Source organism: Carassius carassius, chromosome 41 (assembly GCF_963082965.1).
Source record: "Carassius carassius chromosome 41, fCarCar2.1, whole genome shotgun sequence".
Classification (NCBI taxonomy): domain Eukaryota; kingdom Metazoa; phylum Chordata; class Actinopteri; order Cypriniformes; family Cyprinidae; genus Carassius; species Carassius carassius.
The window spans coordinates 15,768,391-15,784,650 of record NC_081795.1 but is presented as its reverse complement, the minus strand read 5'-3'; the positions used below and the strand labels follow the sequence as shown (position 1 = coordinate 15,784,650).

General features: G+C 41.0%; 1 pseudogene; it reads right to left on the bottom strand.

Moving 5' to 3' along the window:
* Positions 1-2,340: 2,340 nt before the first annotated feature.
* Positions 2,341-16,260, bottom strand: part of LOC132123108 (S-adenosyl-L-methionine-dependent tRNA 4-demethylwyosine synthase TYW1-like) — a 68,044-nt pseudogene continuing 54,124 nt past the window's right edge.

Below are 16,260 nucleotides of genomic sequence, written 5' to 3'. Positions count from 1 at the left end.
AGTCCCTGGTAATCAATACAAGGTCGCAGAGATCCGTCCTTCTTTCCCACAAAAAAGAACAACGCCCCCGCAGGAGAAGAGGAAGGGCGGATGAATTTAGAAGCTAGAGAATCAGAAATATATTTCTCCATAGCCTCCCTCTCTGGAACAGAAAGTGAATAGAGTTTGCCCTTAGGCGGAGACTTACCTGATAGTAAATCTATGGCACAGTCGTAAGGACGATGCGGAGGAAGAGAAGCAGCCCGAGACTTACTGAACACTTCCTTCAGATGGAGGTACTCAGCGGGCACGTTAGACAAATCCACCGCCTCCTCCTGCAACACAGACACAGACACAGACGGACAGGCAGACACTAGACAAGACTCATGACACCTTTTACACCAAGACAAAACGGAGTTAGAGAGCCAGTCAATGCTAGGGTTGTGGAGGAGGAGCCAAGGGTGTCCGAGGACAATGGGTGCCAGGGGAGAGTCAAGGATGTGAAAAGAGATGGTCTCGGAGTGATTGCCAGAGGTGATGAGTGTAATGTTTTCAGTGATGTATGATATGGTGGGAAGTTGCTGACCAGTGAGGGCGTGAACCATGATGTGGTGCGGAAGAGGTCTGAGGGGAATGTGGAGCTTGTGGGCTAATGTGCTGTCTATGAAGTTACCTTCTGCCCCGGAATCCAGTAGTGCCTGACAGTGATGCGTCTGTGCTGACCACCGCAGCCATACCGGGAGGAGCGTAGAAGATGATGGTGATGATGATGATGATGAGGTCTTCTCGGCGGAGATCCCACCCGATAGTAGCCTCATACGTACCACCGGGCCTGTCCTTTTACCGGACAGGCGTGGGCTTGATGTCTGGCTCCCCCGCAGTAAAGGCAAAGGCCCAGGGACCTCCGCCTCTCCTTCTCCTCCCGGGAAAGCCGAGCTCGCCCTACCTGCATGGGCTCGTGATCGTAGACGGGGCTGGCCACGTCCCCGCCGCTGAACCGCACGTCTGCCAGTCCCCTGGATGGGGTGTTGAGTAGCCCCCTCCTCTCCATCCGTGCTAGACGTGCATCGACCCGAAGGGCCAGCTCAATAAGTCCATTGAATGACGGGGGAAGGTCCAGGGCGTAGATCTCCCTCTGGACGCGGTCAGTCAGCCCATGCAGGAACATGTCCCACTGCGCCTCCTCGTTCCAATGGCACTCCGCCGCCAGGGTCCGGAACTCGATGGAATAGTCCGTGACGGATCTCTCGTGCTGGCGTAACTCCGCCAGCCTCCTGGCCGCCTCCCGTCCTGCGGCGGCCCGATCAAAGACCCGTCTCATCTCGGCGGAGAGCGCCTGGAACGAGGCGCAGCATGGGTCCTGGTTCTCCCACACCGCTGTTCCCCACAATGCCGCCCTCCCAGAGAGCAGGGTCAGAACAAAGGCCACCTTGGCCCTCTCACTGGCGAAGGTTCTAGGCTGGAGGGCAAAATGCATATCACAACGGTTAAGGAAAGCTCTACAATAGTCGGGCTCACCCGAGTACGCTTACGGAATCGGGAGGCGTGGTTCCGGCTGGGAGGGGGCCTCCGATGGTGCTGGTGGAACAGGCGGTGTGAGTGGCGCAGTGGGAGCTCATAATAGCTAGAACTGTTGGGTGAGCTCGGACACCTGCGTCACTAAAGCCTGAACCGCGCGACCAGTGTCGTTAAGAGTCCGCTCCTGGGAGTCCATCCTCCGAACACTGGCGCTGAGGAAAACTTCGAGGGAGGAAGGTTGATTACTCGCTGCCTCCATGTGGGTCAGATCGTTCTGTGACGCTAACAATGGAGGACAGGAGGCAGATGCAAGTAAAGGTAGTTTATTGACAGGAGTTGTGATGGATGAATGCTGGTGAGTGACGCAGGAACCACGATGGCAGCACAGACAGGTGGGTAGGTGATTTGAGTGCGTTGGTAGCGATGACGGTGGTGGTAGATCGGTGATCCGTGGTGATAATCCGTGAGTGGCTCCAAAGGAGACCGAAAACAGGAAACAGGGCAAGGACAGGAACACAGGAACACGAACAGACATCAACACATGGACCTCAAACAACGATCTGACAAACAGGAGACGAAAGACAGGGCGTTAAATAGGCGGTTGGAATGAGATGCACCTGCCGCTGATCAGGCGAGCAGTGGCAACACCCACATGAACCAATCAACATGACATAACATGACTACAGCTGGAGACGGTGCATTCACGAACCGTGACACTTCTTACCAGAGCTATTAAGTGAAAGTGACGTGACGTTCAGCCAAGTATGGTGACCCATACTCAGAATTCATGCTCTGCATTTAACCCATCCAATGCTGCGGCGCTCAGGGAGCAGTTGGGGGGATTCAGTGCCTTGCTCAAGGGCACCTCAGTCGTGGTATTGCCGGCCCGAGATTCGAACCCACAACCCTAGGGTTAGGAGTCAAACTCTCTAACCACTAGGCCACGACTTTCCCATTACATTCAGAGCTCAGAGTGAACAAGACTTGGAAATTAAATTCTTTATTACTGAGACCATACCAACAGCAGCTAACATTCATTAGAATAGCATGAAAAGAAAGTTATCTGCAAGAATATGTTAACCTGAATTTCATCCCTAAGGCAAGTCTTACAGAGCAAACTGAGCCTTGGCTAAAATAATAAAAATAAGTTTTAATCTTGGGTCAATCAGTCAATCAGGTCATTTATTCCATTAATTAAAAATACAAATTACTCTAAAGACTTTAAGTAGAATGGGAAATGTAACATCAACACCCTGAGATATCTTTGCTCTTATTCTTTCTCTGGAAGCGTGTGTCCGAGGGGTCAAACCCCCTTTCTTGGGCCCCAAATATGGCCCAGCTGGGGGTCTTGGCCATATAGTCCATCGCTGAGAAGCTCTTGGTGCCTCCGCTCTCCTCGTATACCTGAATGAGCTTCTGGGAGCGTTCGTAGTCAATCCATGTCCACCACTCCTCATCGATTTTGAACTGCAGACACACAGGAAAGAAAAGAGTTAAGAAAGACAGCAGGTGATAGAGCACTGTGATAAATATCACACAAAAAATGGACACGCAGGTGAAGATTGGAGTGAGTCTCCCTGCATGACGTGTTCACTTTGACTAATGAGGCCTGATGGCATTTTCCAAGTATATACATACACTACCAACTGGGCAAAGCTCTGCTACTACACACCAAGGCAGGTGCGAATCATAGAGAGTGGGCAAACGAACTTGCTTTCGGAGAACAGAGTTGGTAGTCTTTTTAATTAAACACATTTGTAGCCCTGTCTCAACTGACATCCTCAGTCCATGAAGTCCTCTTTCAACTTCATTCTTGAACTGCTGGTACATCAAGAGTGAAGCCACGAACTAGGCACTCTCCAGCACCCTCTAGAATCACAGGATATCAAATGGGATACAATCTTCATGACAAGTGTAGACTGTGACAGGGTCCACATTAGTTTCCACATTAGTTTCCATCTGTATGCAGATGATTTACAAATCTACCTGCCTATAAAACGTAAGGGTGAGGATTCGATAAAAAGGCTGTTAAAGTGTTTTTATGATATTAAAGCATGGATGGTTTTAAACGTTTTACATTTTAATGAAAGTAAAACTGAAATTATGATTTTCAGACCTAGCAGTTTTACTAGCACCTCCAAATTGGACTTGGGACCCCTGACGCCCTACGTAAAGTCTATGGTAACGAACCTTGGGGTAAAGATGGATAGTGATCTTCACCTAGAGAAACAGATAAACTCTGTTGTAAAAGCTAGTTTTTTTTCAACTTAGGCTACTTACCAAATTTAAGCCATTTTTATCTTTCAAAGATTTGGGGAGGGTTATACATGCTTTTATCACCACTCGCCTGGATTAATGTAATGCTTTATATATAGGAGTTAACCAGGCCTCTCTCTCTAGATTGCAAATAGTTCAGAATGCTGCCGCTCGACTCCTTACAGGAACCCGTAAACGAGAGCACATTATGCCTGTTCTTGCCTCTCTTCATTGGCTACCTGTTTGTTTTAGAATACAGTTTAAGATTTTATTGTTTGTTTTTAAATCTCTTCATGGTCAAGCCCCAGCTTACATAGATGATATACTGAAGATGCATGCTCCTCTAAGGTCATTGAGGTCTGCTGACCAACTACTCTTATCTGTTCCTAGAACAAGACTTAAAAATAGGGGAGATCAAGCTTTTTCAGTCGTGGCCCCTAGGCTGTGGAATAATCTGCCTATGCATGTCAGAGTGGCTCCCAGCCTTGACAGTTTTAAATCACGACTTAAAACTCACTTTTATTCATTGGCCTTTAAACCAGCCTGAGAGTTCATTTCTGCATTTTATTATTTTAGTTTGTCACTTGTTTAAACTGTGTATTGTGCTCATGTTATGTGTTTTTAAAATTTGTTGCAATTAAGTCAGTGTCCAGCACTTTGGCTAACCTCGGTTGTTTTAAATGTGCTTAACAAATAAAATTGTATTGTATAATATTAAGATTGCAATTTGGGGTGCAGCCTGTGATGTGCTAAAAGTATAACTCACAAACTTGAACATTGAGTTGAGATGCAGGACATGTGGTCTCCATCCGTTCCTTTCAAGCAAACCTTCTGTTTCAATCAATCTTATCCAATCTTGACTCTCAAGCTTTGGTTCTATGCGAGGGTGTTGGCACAGCTTAGTTCTGCTTGTTTTTCTACACTATACATTTAATTAATTTCCATCAGCACCTCTAAACCATTCTCCAACACACAGGCGTAGAGAATCCTAGTGGGGAGCTGCACTGATGAGATTTCACACTGCACTGATGAGATGCTGTATGGTGATCCATGCTCAGCATGGTGATGCAATCAGCTATAGGCACCATACTCCTGTTCCTCCCATCTCTCGACATGCCCTTTCTTTCCAAGACCTCCTCATTGCCTCAAAATCAATTCAGCTGTAGTACATGTTGTTCTGAAGACATTGCTGAGGTGCCTGTTTGGGTTGCTGGAGACTAGCTAGGGTCCAACTCTTTCAAAAGAAGAACGCTTTCAAGTCAAGACTTGAGGAACCACAACAGCTGAAATATAATGACCTGGAATAAGGAATATTAGCTGTTGCAAAGTTGTAGTTTGGACAGTTCCTGAAGAGTATTGCAATTATCCAAAGACAAACTCTGTCCAAGCCAACAAAGCTTTCAAGAGAGGATCAGACCACTGCAGACTCTCTTGAGGACAACCACTGTCCAACTTGCTGAAAGCTGCCCTATGCCCTTAAAGACAACCTGGTCATGTGCACAACAACTGAGAAGCATGCATACTTTCAACCTACTGAAAATGCCAGGGCCACCATTTCCTCTTAGTTCAGTGCCAAAAATCTGATCTTTATCTTCGTGTCATATTACCTCTGTTAAGCTGCTTACCTGAAGCTTCCTAGAGGCAGCCTCAAAAACTATCTCTGCACTCAGTCTGTAAGGCCTTAAGCAGTTTGCATCCTCTGGGGAACCTTCTTTTTCGGCTGCATGTTTTTATTACAAAGTAATTTGCTGAGGTGAATCACTCCATAGTCTTCTCACAGTTACTCAGCAGTCAGAAGATGAAGGCTCCCATGGGGCCCAACTCGTCTCTCCGGGAAGGCCACAGATAATTCCCGAACCACTTTAAAGATCTCTTCCCCTCCTTGTCAATCTTATACAGATGCAGTTTGGCTCATCGTTCTTCTATATTACTCCCATTAGGAAGCAAGGTGTTGGGAAGTAACTAAAACTAGCATTGCTAGTAGATTGTTTACACCTTTAACAACTGAGCAAGCTGACTAAGTAATAATCCAAATCACTTATCTTTCTCCCAAACTGTTGAGAAGTCGAGTTATCTTTCACAAGGACTGTTCACTTTAATGAAAAAAAAAACATAAAAACAACAACAAATAAAACTGGGTTTTCGTGTGCCAAAGTCAAACATTTTAAGTTTTACAATATAAATGTAAAGTATGAGACAAATTAAATTGACAATATTGACCAATAAGATAAAAATGGTTGATAATTGATATAATTAACATAGCATTATCAATAAAGTGGTTTGAAGGTGTAACCTTAATCAATATCCTCATTTGTTTATGCCAGATAAATATCCCAAAGGGCAGCTGAACTATAAATTATGAACTTCTAACTTGGCAAGCTATAGTTTCAAACTGGCTTCCTTAAGTAGAGTCCAAAATGGAGAAAATAGACAGGAATACTGAACTTTAGATGCCATGTAAGAGAGTGAAACTGGCAGCCCTTTTATTTTCGGAGTGCAAGACTATCCACATCTGCCCTGCCAACAGATGGCAATGCCATTGAGAGAATGCACTTTAAGGCTTCATTCATTTGTAAAATTGCTTCTGCGCATTTAAATGGGAGCACTGAGCATATGAAGTCACTATGCAAATGTGGCTTTGGGACACCACATCACCAAACACAGATTGCAGCCCCTCTTTCATTCCCTAAACACTATGAACATTACCCAAAATTAATGATGCTCTTGTCTGTACGGTGTGCTGTGGGGCTTCTTCAGTCTGTTGTAGTTACTGAGAGACTATTGGGACTTTAAAGTTTAAATGGGTAATCTTGTTTACGAATTAATGAATGTTCATAAGGTCAGCTAAGGCTTTTTGAAAAATGCAACATGCTTCAAGGCTGCATCTCTTATTAGTAGTGCTTGCTATGGCAAGCATCTCTATTACTATTGCTCCTACATAGGGCTGTTACATGCTGGCCTGTTAGCCAGCACCCCGACACCCTCGTCCTGAATGCCCCTCAACTTGCACGTGTCAGTGTTTATGAATAGATTAAATGAAACGGGACAAATTTAATCTTGAAAATCTATGTATCATTATAAAGATCTAAGCCTCAAGCATCGATGACAGATCACTGTTTTTCAATGGAAAGCTTATAAAGACTGTATTTGCTACATTTGTGTAAGCAGTACACATAAAAACATGAGCAATGGAAACGCAGTACACAGACATCCCAAGTCTCCCGGAAGTTCCGGGAGTCTCCCGCATATTGAAAGCGGCTCCCTGAGACCCGCAAATTAGTTAAAATCTCCCGGAATCTAGACCGAGCGAGCAAAAGCGCGCATGCGAAACAGATACTGTGTTTCAAACCGTGTAGCGCACGCACGGCAGAGAGGGAGAGGGAGCGAGAGACCTTGCGTGTGTGTGCTAATGTGCGTGTGTGCGAAGCGCATGTAAGACAGAGAGCATCCTGATTGGCCTGTTTCTGCAAATCAACCAATCAATTGTCAGTGTGGGCGGGCTTTTATCTCTTGTCCCGAACAAAATTAATCAGTTATGTCTATCTAGAAACAGGAGCACCATTGCAGAGGGAGAGTGCCACAAAACAAAAAAAGTATAAGACACATTTTACGGCAGACTACACGAAAGTGTACTCCTGTCTTATAGGTGTCAAACATAATGACAGTCTTGCTCCAGCATTGCCCATGGAGGGTTATATGATTGCAAAAGGCATGTTGAGATGAGTTGACAAGTTTAATTTCATCTGCATATTATTCAGGCTACTTGCCAAGGCTACATGACAACAACAAACTCCTTAGACCTGTTTAAAGTTGCAATGGAAAATAAATAAAAGCAGTTTACATAAATTGTATAAGCAGATTATATAAATAGTAAAAGTAATCTACATATTTAAACATAATTAACGAATAATTACATAGGCCTATAGCTTATAGAAATAATATTTTATTCTTTTATATCTGTTAGGGACCACAACATGTTAGGGAGGCTAAGCCCAGGGAAGGCTGCTCCAATATAACTCAGTTCTCCCATTCAGATCTTTCTAAGTCTTACTAAGAAGGTGACTACAGCTGAGATGTATTTCTTTTATTATTTTTATTATTTCTATTACTTTTTTTTGGGGGGGGGGGGGGGATACCTCCCTGAAATGACTTTTTGCAGGTTGGTATATTTGAATTTTGGCGCTCCCTCGTGACGCGCTCTGACGCACCTGTCAGCTGATGGAGGCGGAACTTATAGCGATCGCCTTTTTCTTTGTTTCTTTTATTTTTCAACAGTTTTTATATATGTGAGAGTGTTTTATGTTGAATGTGAATGTATGTGCATGATTACCATCTGTTTGAGTGCAAATCAGCCCAAATCAGCTCGCTATTACTGAATGGTCACGGCTATCAGAGTGAACGCGTCTATATGAATAGGGAGAGTGGATTATTTACTATATGGCGCATTTGTGTTATTACCATCTGTATAATCGGCCATCAGCACATCAGCACTTATTTGCATCGTAATTATTGTAAATGCTGCATTTCTAGCAATCTCAGGATTTTCTGTAATTGGCAAACAAAGTTAAATCTTTTTTTTATTTTTCTTATTATTCTTATTTTTGTTACTCAAATTATTCTTATTGTATTTTTCTAGTGCTCAAATAAATCACTTATATGATGTCTAAGTTTCTGTCTAGTGTTTTATAATTGAAAAAACTATGCAGTGTTATGTTTACTGACCAAGTAGTTTGTAGAAGCCTTCAATACTATTGGGAAATATATTTTTGTATATTTGGGGGGTGGGGGCTCTAGACATAGTCTCATAAAAATATTTGCAGAAGTCTCATTTTTCATGATATCTTATTCAGATTTGAAATAGAAACTCATGAGACATGTGGCTTTCAACCCATTACTTTTCTAGATTGCTCCAGGACTCATTCCATGTATTTTTATATCAAATAAAAAAAATATTTAAGTGTGTTAAAAAAATTCAATGCACTTCAGTGTCTATAACTTTTAATATTTTTGAGCATTATCAAATCTGGTTGGTAAAAAGTAAAGCCCAGAAGGGTCTTCTTTCCAAAGACACCAAAATTATGTTTGTAACACACTGAAGTAGGAAACATGTGCTTACTGCATATAAGAGACCCCTCTTCTCCTGAAGAGAGAAATAAACTGAATTAATTAATAGGATATTTAGAAATTAAGCTAATAAGTGAGGAACATGTTCAGCAGAAGTAAGTACAAAGCATGGAAATGGAAGGACAAGATATGTCTGGGGCGGTATAAGATATCAGTTATTGCATGAAAAAAAAAGTTCAGGAGGATGTCAAAAATTATGTAAAATTAGAATTGTTCCATAATAGCATTTCGAAGCACAATAATATTGGAGTTTACTGGGTCAAACATGGAGCGAAATATGTTTTCCAAGTCCAAAAAAAAACTAAAACAAAGCAAAGGACTAAAAAAATGAGTGCGGGCATCATGAGTACATGACTTGTCAGCAATTATTAAAAGAAAACATACCCATATTTGAAGAACTGTGTGTGTTTTTGTGTATTTCGATCTGTATATCATCCATTGATTGTGCCGTTTCAAAAGTTAAATTGCATTGATTAAATTTTATAGCATTTAACCATTTATTGTTTAGATTTTGGAGCCTATATTAACAAAAGCAGCTTCAGAATATCTTCTAAAAGTCATACTCTTTGGAACGAAATGAGGTTGAGTAAATGTTGAAGGTCTGCCGGTCAGGTTTAAGTAGGTTAAGCAGGTCGCAAGTCCCCAAAACCCCTCTTAAACCAGCAAAGAACACCTGATGAGGCTGGGAGGATCTGACCAGACTGATTTCAGATGTTTTTAAGCAGGGAAAACACACAAGGCTTAATGTTATTTGGGTAAGTGAAATGCCCCATTGTGTGTTAGAATGGAAATATTCACCATAGAATCACTTGCAGAAATGTATGGTACTTGATTTCAGAATACAAACAGCAAATCATAAAAGGATACTGAAGCACCACCTAACACTTGCACATAAATATGCTTTTTAGAGAGAGAGAGAACAGCGCTGGTAAGGGCTCACTGCCTACGCAAAGCATTACAGAAGTTGTCACAATAAACTAATGTAAAACAAGCATGGCTGTAAGAATGACTAGCGCTGTGTCAGGAGACAGCATAAAAATACAGGAAGGAAGGTTTAACCCTTCACTTGAATGGCAGTTTAATGCAAGTGCCCATATCAACACTTTTTTCAATGAGATTTACAGAAATGGCAGTGGCATCTTTATTTACAACATCTTTAAAAAGTGGTTTAAGTCAGAAGGAAATTATACGAGTTCCGTTTCTATGAAACGCAGTGCAGGAGTAGAACAGCAGCGATGAACAGCATGTCTCTTCAGGGTTACCTTGTGGTGTGCGAGTAACAGACAGTTGGAGTGCCCGTGTTCACAGGCAATTTCATAGTGTGGGAGCAGGTTGGCAAGCTGCTGCACAAAGTAGACGACCTCCTTGTGCCAGGGTACGTTGGCCATTGTCAAGCTACTGGCTGAGCTCTCGCCACAGTATGTCACTCCCTAGAGGACATGCAAAAAGACAAGAGGGACAAAACTGTAGTTCATAAACATAAAAAACATAAAACATAAAAAAGTCAAACACAACATGAGCTCATCATAAAAGTGTCAACATAAATCGGACTCATCTTCATCTTGGGTTCATCTTATTGGATAAGCAAATTTCTTCTCTTGTAAAATATGAACCCTCACCCATGCCAACTCACAGTCCATTAGTATCTTTACTTTTAGGGATGCACAATATATCCATATGATATTGGTTACTGGATTCAATTCTGCATATTACATTTTCTTGTATTTAATTATTATTGAAATTTCAATACTTTTCAACGCATTATTGAGTATCAGTAGTGGAAGTGGTGTTTTCTTAGTGAATGATTTTAAAAGAATCAAGTGAGCCAATGATTCAGTGAGCCATTCATAAAGAGAGTCACTTGCTTCATTTCTAAATCAATCAGCCATTTGAACAAAGTGGTTGAACGAATGACCAAATGGCTCACTCTTTAACAAGACAATGACTTGCTGCCACCTACTGGCAGTTTTAGTTTCATATCTCATAAAAAAATAAAAAATAATTTCAATATTCTTTTTTTAAAACCCCATTAATCTCATAGCACTACACAATTCTAATTGCAATGAAAATGCATTCAGGCCACCTCTGAACCATCTTTTGGATGGTCATTTCTCATCCCAAATTGATGTGTGATGATTAATTTGCCATTAGATGTGATTTGTGATCTCAGATTGAGATTTCATTTATTGGCACATCATGTAATTAATTTTTAATTGCTTGACAGCTACAGTACAGCCATTATATAACACCTAATCTTTAAAAACACTGTTATACGTAATTTAAATAAAACACTACAATAAGTAGTTATTTACTTATTTAGACAAAACAGTATAGAATTTCAAAATTATCCATTTATCAGCTATTGGCCATAACAAACATATAGGAGCCTTTATTATTGTATTGGTGATGCAGAAATTTAATAAAAGCATTAAAATCACTGTAACACACTCCTTCTGGTAGCTTTCATTTAAAATATCCACAGTCATGCTTTGCAGGAGACAGCTGATGTTGCCCTGACTCTTTGAAAATTTTAGATTTAACGGTACAAAAAGGGACACAAAATCACTCTGAATCATATCAGCACACACAGCCCAAGGGCACAGCGGCGCGTGGAGGATGATTTGGTTTTTCTGTGGATGATGGAGACTGAGACGGCCAGATCATTTCATTTAAACACCTACACACACACACACACACACGACAGGACAGCGTTCACATCACACCTCATAGATATTGCTGTGATCAGGACGAACGGTATGAGGGCTGCATATACCACATGCTGGGAATGCAAATTCATTTTACTTTAATACGATTTCTGTCGTCATGAACTCTGATGTCTGATTGGTTATTGAAACAAACTGGTGTCAAGTCAGGTCACGTACTCCGTTTGAACCTTCGAAAACATCATGAAAAGTATTGATTAATAATCCTTGGCAAGCAAATAAGTGACACATCCCCGCTGGATGAAAACCGGCCTCATTTGTGGTGTGGCCAGCATTATTTCATGGCTCTGCTTGTGTGTAGGAGTAGTTGTGCTGTTGAAAAGACATTACTCATCCTGTGACAGAGCGAAGACCCATTCGGTGAGGCTTTATCTTATTTCAGTCTTCATCATGCTGAGCTGTTAGCACTCTATTACGCTGGACATCGATAGATGTACATCTCCGAGCCATTGAGAGAATCACAAAAAGACATGTGATGTGAAAAAGATATCAGAAGGATCGTAACTGTAAACGGTTTAATGGTTTAGAAATGAACACACCACAAAGCCAAATTAATGGATATTAAAAACAAATTCATTCTAAATAATAAGTGAAAACTGCATGCAATAATTCATTAAAGGTCCCATGACATGGATTATTTCCTTTTCTTTAAATGCTTTTTAATGTTTCCTTAGGTGTACTTATATTGTTAGTATGATTTTTACATTTAAAATTTAGAAATAAAAAGCATTTTTTATATCCTGATATTAGCCCTCTGGCTTGAATGCTCTGTTTGAAGGGGCGTGTCTGCTGTGAGACTCCGAGTAAACGACAACTGTTGTGATTGGCTCACATCTTTGCATTCGAAATGCATATTACATGTGGACCCCTCTCAAATATATATATATATATATATATATATATATATATATATATATATACTACAGCTGTCGAGATTAACGAATCGTGGATTTGTTGATTATATAATTATTTTTTCGATCTTTTCCCATCACATGAAAGGCTGCAGTGATGAGTATTGAATAGACAGAGTCTGTTTATCGCGTGAATGCAGTCATCTCGTCATTATTGCAACACGTTTTCTCTCACAAAATGCTTTCACCACAACTAACAGCAAACACATGAATACACCACATGAATACAGTAAGAGCTTTGTTGTTCAGCATAACAGCGTCATTCATTGCAACGGCAGTTTGGGCAAGTGTGCAGATATACTGGCGATGTGTGAGAGCTCTGAAAAAAGGGAGCATTCTTTGATCGCTCTCTGTAGTTAAATCACAATTTAAATAACAGATTTGTTTCATGCTACTAAGAGAAACAATGTGAAGTTGATCGTTTAGTCACTGGCTTGATTCACTGATGCATAAACAGTATTAAACGATTTAGAAAGAAAGTCTGTGTGAACTTGAATGATTAACTACACATCAGAAATCACTGATCACAGATCAGGCATTAATGAACACTGTTACTCACTGTTTGTGCCGGTGCTGTTGAATCCATATCATAAAAGTTTGTTTGTAACGCCTTTGCTGACATTGCGACTGAATTATATGTAAATATTTGGGCGGGCAAAGCAGAGAAAGGGGAGGTAACATTTCTCTTTACAACGTCACAAAGAGGAGATTCCAGATCAGCCCGTTTGAGCTTCCATTTTCTCAAAGGCAGAGAAAGATAGCAAAATCTCGATTTACACCGATAAAATTTTTTTGAAACTTGGGGACCACATACATGCTAGGGGAAGTCATATTAATGTTAAAAAACCCATAAAAATTTTGGGGGATTGAAAGAATTCTACCCTCCCAACGAGGCGGCGATATAGTCAAGTACCTACTACAAAGAGAGGCGTTCTGGATTTTCACTCTTAACACAGTGGAACCTAATGGTCTGAATGAGGAACTGGGTCTCTCATGCTTTTTGTAATTCACACTGGTGTACACCTGAGTGCCTAATTATGATTAATTAATTGATATACCACACCCATCTAGGCTTGTGGCCAATGATTTGAACTTCAATGCTATGAAATCTGTATGTTGCCATTCATTGCTTGACTCTGAAGAAGACGCATGAGCGTCGAAACGTTAGTCAGTTTTTATTAAAGTATTAAACGCTGTGTGCTCCGGTTCTGTTTCCTTGGTCCGAGCTAGACCTTGGTTTTCCTCTCTTTAATTTTGTGTCCTGTTCCGTGAGCACCAACCAGGCTGAAGCGCAAGTGACTCCTTTCTATTGCTTTGCTTTTGTGAGAGGTTTTAGGACAACCTCCTTCACGTTGCAGCTCGCCGCACAATGGCTACATTTGCATCTATCAATGCCACTACTGAAAAGAAATCAGAGACTTTTTCTTACACAGATGAGCAAGGTGCAAACATTATACTTTCGCACTCATTGTTTCAAGAAATGTTACAACCTCCAGAGCCATGTATTGCCTCTCTCAGCAAAGACTTAGAAGATTTGAAAAAGAGAGACATAAGGCTCCTCTGGCATTCGATCACCCTGTCTGAATATTGGAGAGTGAAGCGAATTCCTCGCGGATTGCGTTTACAAAAGACACCTTCCTTTGGTCTAGATGATCCAGACTTTATGCGTAAATGGGAACAAGTACTAAATAAATGTTCCTTGGATTTGTTGCTGCTGATTATAGCGAAAACTACATCAGAGAGAGAGAAGATAAACACGGAAATGCGACAAGCTGAGACGCGCATTAAGACGCAAGTCGATATAGAGACCTTCGACACAATTACCAACAAGATCCCTATTTCTCTTAAATCCTTTCAAAAGGATCTACAAAGTTACAAAATTAAGAAGTATGAGCGAGACACTAAGAATTATGCAGAAGGATCAGTTTACTACTGGACAGACGAACAAAGACGTCTTCGTAAACCCCTGCCTACACGCCAACGTAACCTCAGAAACCGGCTCTCCACCTCCGCCAGCGAATGGGATTCTCCTCAAACCAGTGACGCCGAGAGTCAACATGGTACTAGAAATTTTTTTCCCTACGACAAGCCTCCCCGTCTAAACGGACAAGGAGGGGTTCGAGAGGGTCGAGGAGGCAGAGGTCGCAGAGCCTTTCCAGCAGAACCAACGCGCCGCTCCCCACGCAATCCACGCAACCGGAACAGACTGTGATTAACATCTCGGGATTCAATTTAAGCGAGGGAGAGACTAAAGTGTTAAGTAAAGGTTTATCTTTTTGCCCCACCAACGCTGTTACTCCATTCAAACTCAAGGTAGATACTTTTAAATTCTTTCAATCACTTCAACTTAAGAATTTTTTTTCCCCCTAAATCTAGTCTATCTAGGCCTATCATGGGTACTTCGGTGCAGTCAATTTCCACTGTTGATAACATGGCACCTACTAGAGAGATTACACCTTTCAGAAAGAAATCTAGTTTTGTTCCTTATTCGAATCTGAACCATTCTATTACTACATACAAAAATCTAGTAGAAAACGAGTTCACCAAGATATGTAAAAAAACACGCCAAAAGAAAATTAATTTGTCACATTCTGAATTAAAGAGTTTGAATGAACTAGAAAAGAGATTAGATATTCTTATTCGCCCTGCTGATAAAGGGGGTTCGATTGTTGTAATGAGTACTGATAAGTATAACTTGAGTATTATGTCCCAACTTAATGACAAAGATTGCTATACTCCATTAACTCAAAATCCCCTAAAACATCATAAAGTGGAGATTGATCAGCTATTGGAGAAGGCACTACATAGGGGTTGGATTACTGAAAAAGAAAAAGATTTTTTAACTGTAAAACATCCTGTATGCCCCGTGTTTTATGGACTTCCCAAAATACATAAATCCCTTATTGAGCCACCACTCAGGCCCATTGTGTCTAGTATTGGCTGTCTAACTGAACCGTTGTCACAGTATCTAGACTTCTTTTTGAAAAAATATGTATGTGAATTACCATCTTTTCTAGGCGATACATCTGACATATTAAGACTTTTGGATTCGTTTGAATGTGATCATGATTTCATGTTGGTAACTTGTGATGTGCAAAGCTTATATACATGCATTCCTCACGAAGCAGGGACTGAGGCGTTACTACACTTCTTTGAGAGACGGGCCACGGATATAGTTCCTCCCAACGAATTCTTACTGACATTGTCAGAAGTCATTTTAACAATGAACTATTTCCAATTTGCGGGCCATTATTATCTACAAAAGCGTGGGGTCAGTATGGGGAGTTGCTTTGCACCATCGTATGCATGCCTAGTAATGGGTTTTTGGGAAGCTAAATTCATCGATAATCCTGTTAACAACTTATTTCTTCCTAAAATTCCTTTGTGGAAGAGATACATTGATGATGTTTTCTTCATCTGGACAGGGACCTTGTCCGAATTGGAGATTTTCATGGCCTATAACTCTAACTCTAACTCTACCACATCCTTTCTGAGATTCACAGTAGAAAAATCTACAGACAATATCAACTTTTTTGATTTGACTATTCACAAAAATTCCCAAGGAGGTTTAGTAACATCGATCTATCGTAAACCTCTTAGCAGAAATACTATCCTCAGAACAGATAGCCATCATCCTAAACAACTTATTAAAAATATTGCTATTGGCCAATTTTTACGGCTTAGAAGAAATTGTAGTAACGATGCCGAGTTTGAGCGCGGAGCAGTAGAAATGAAAGAACGCTTTCGTA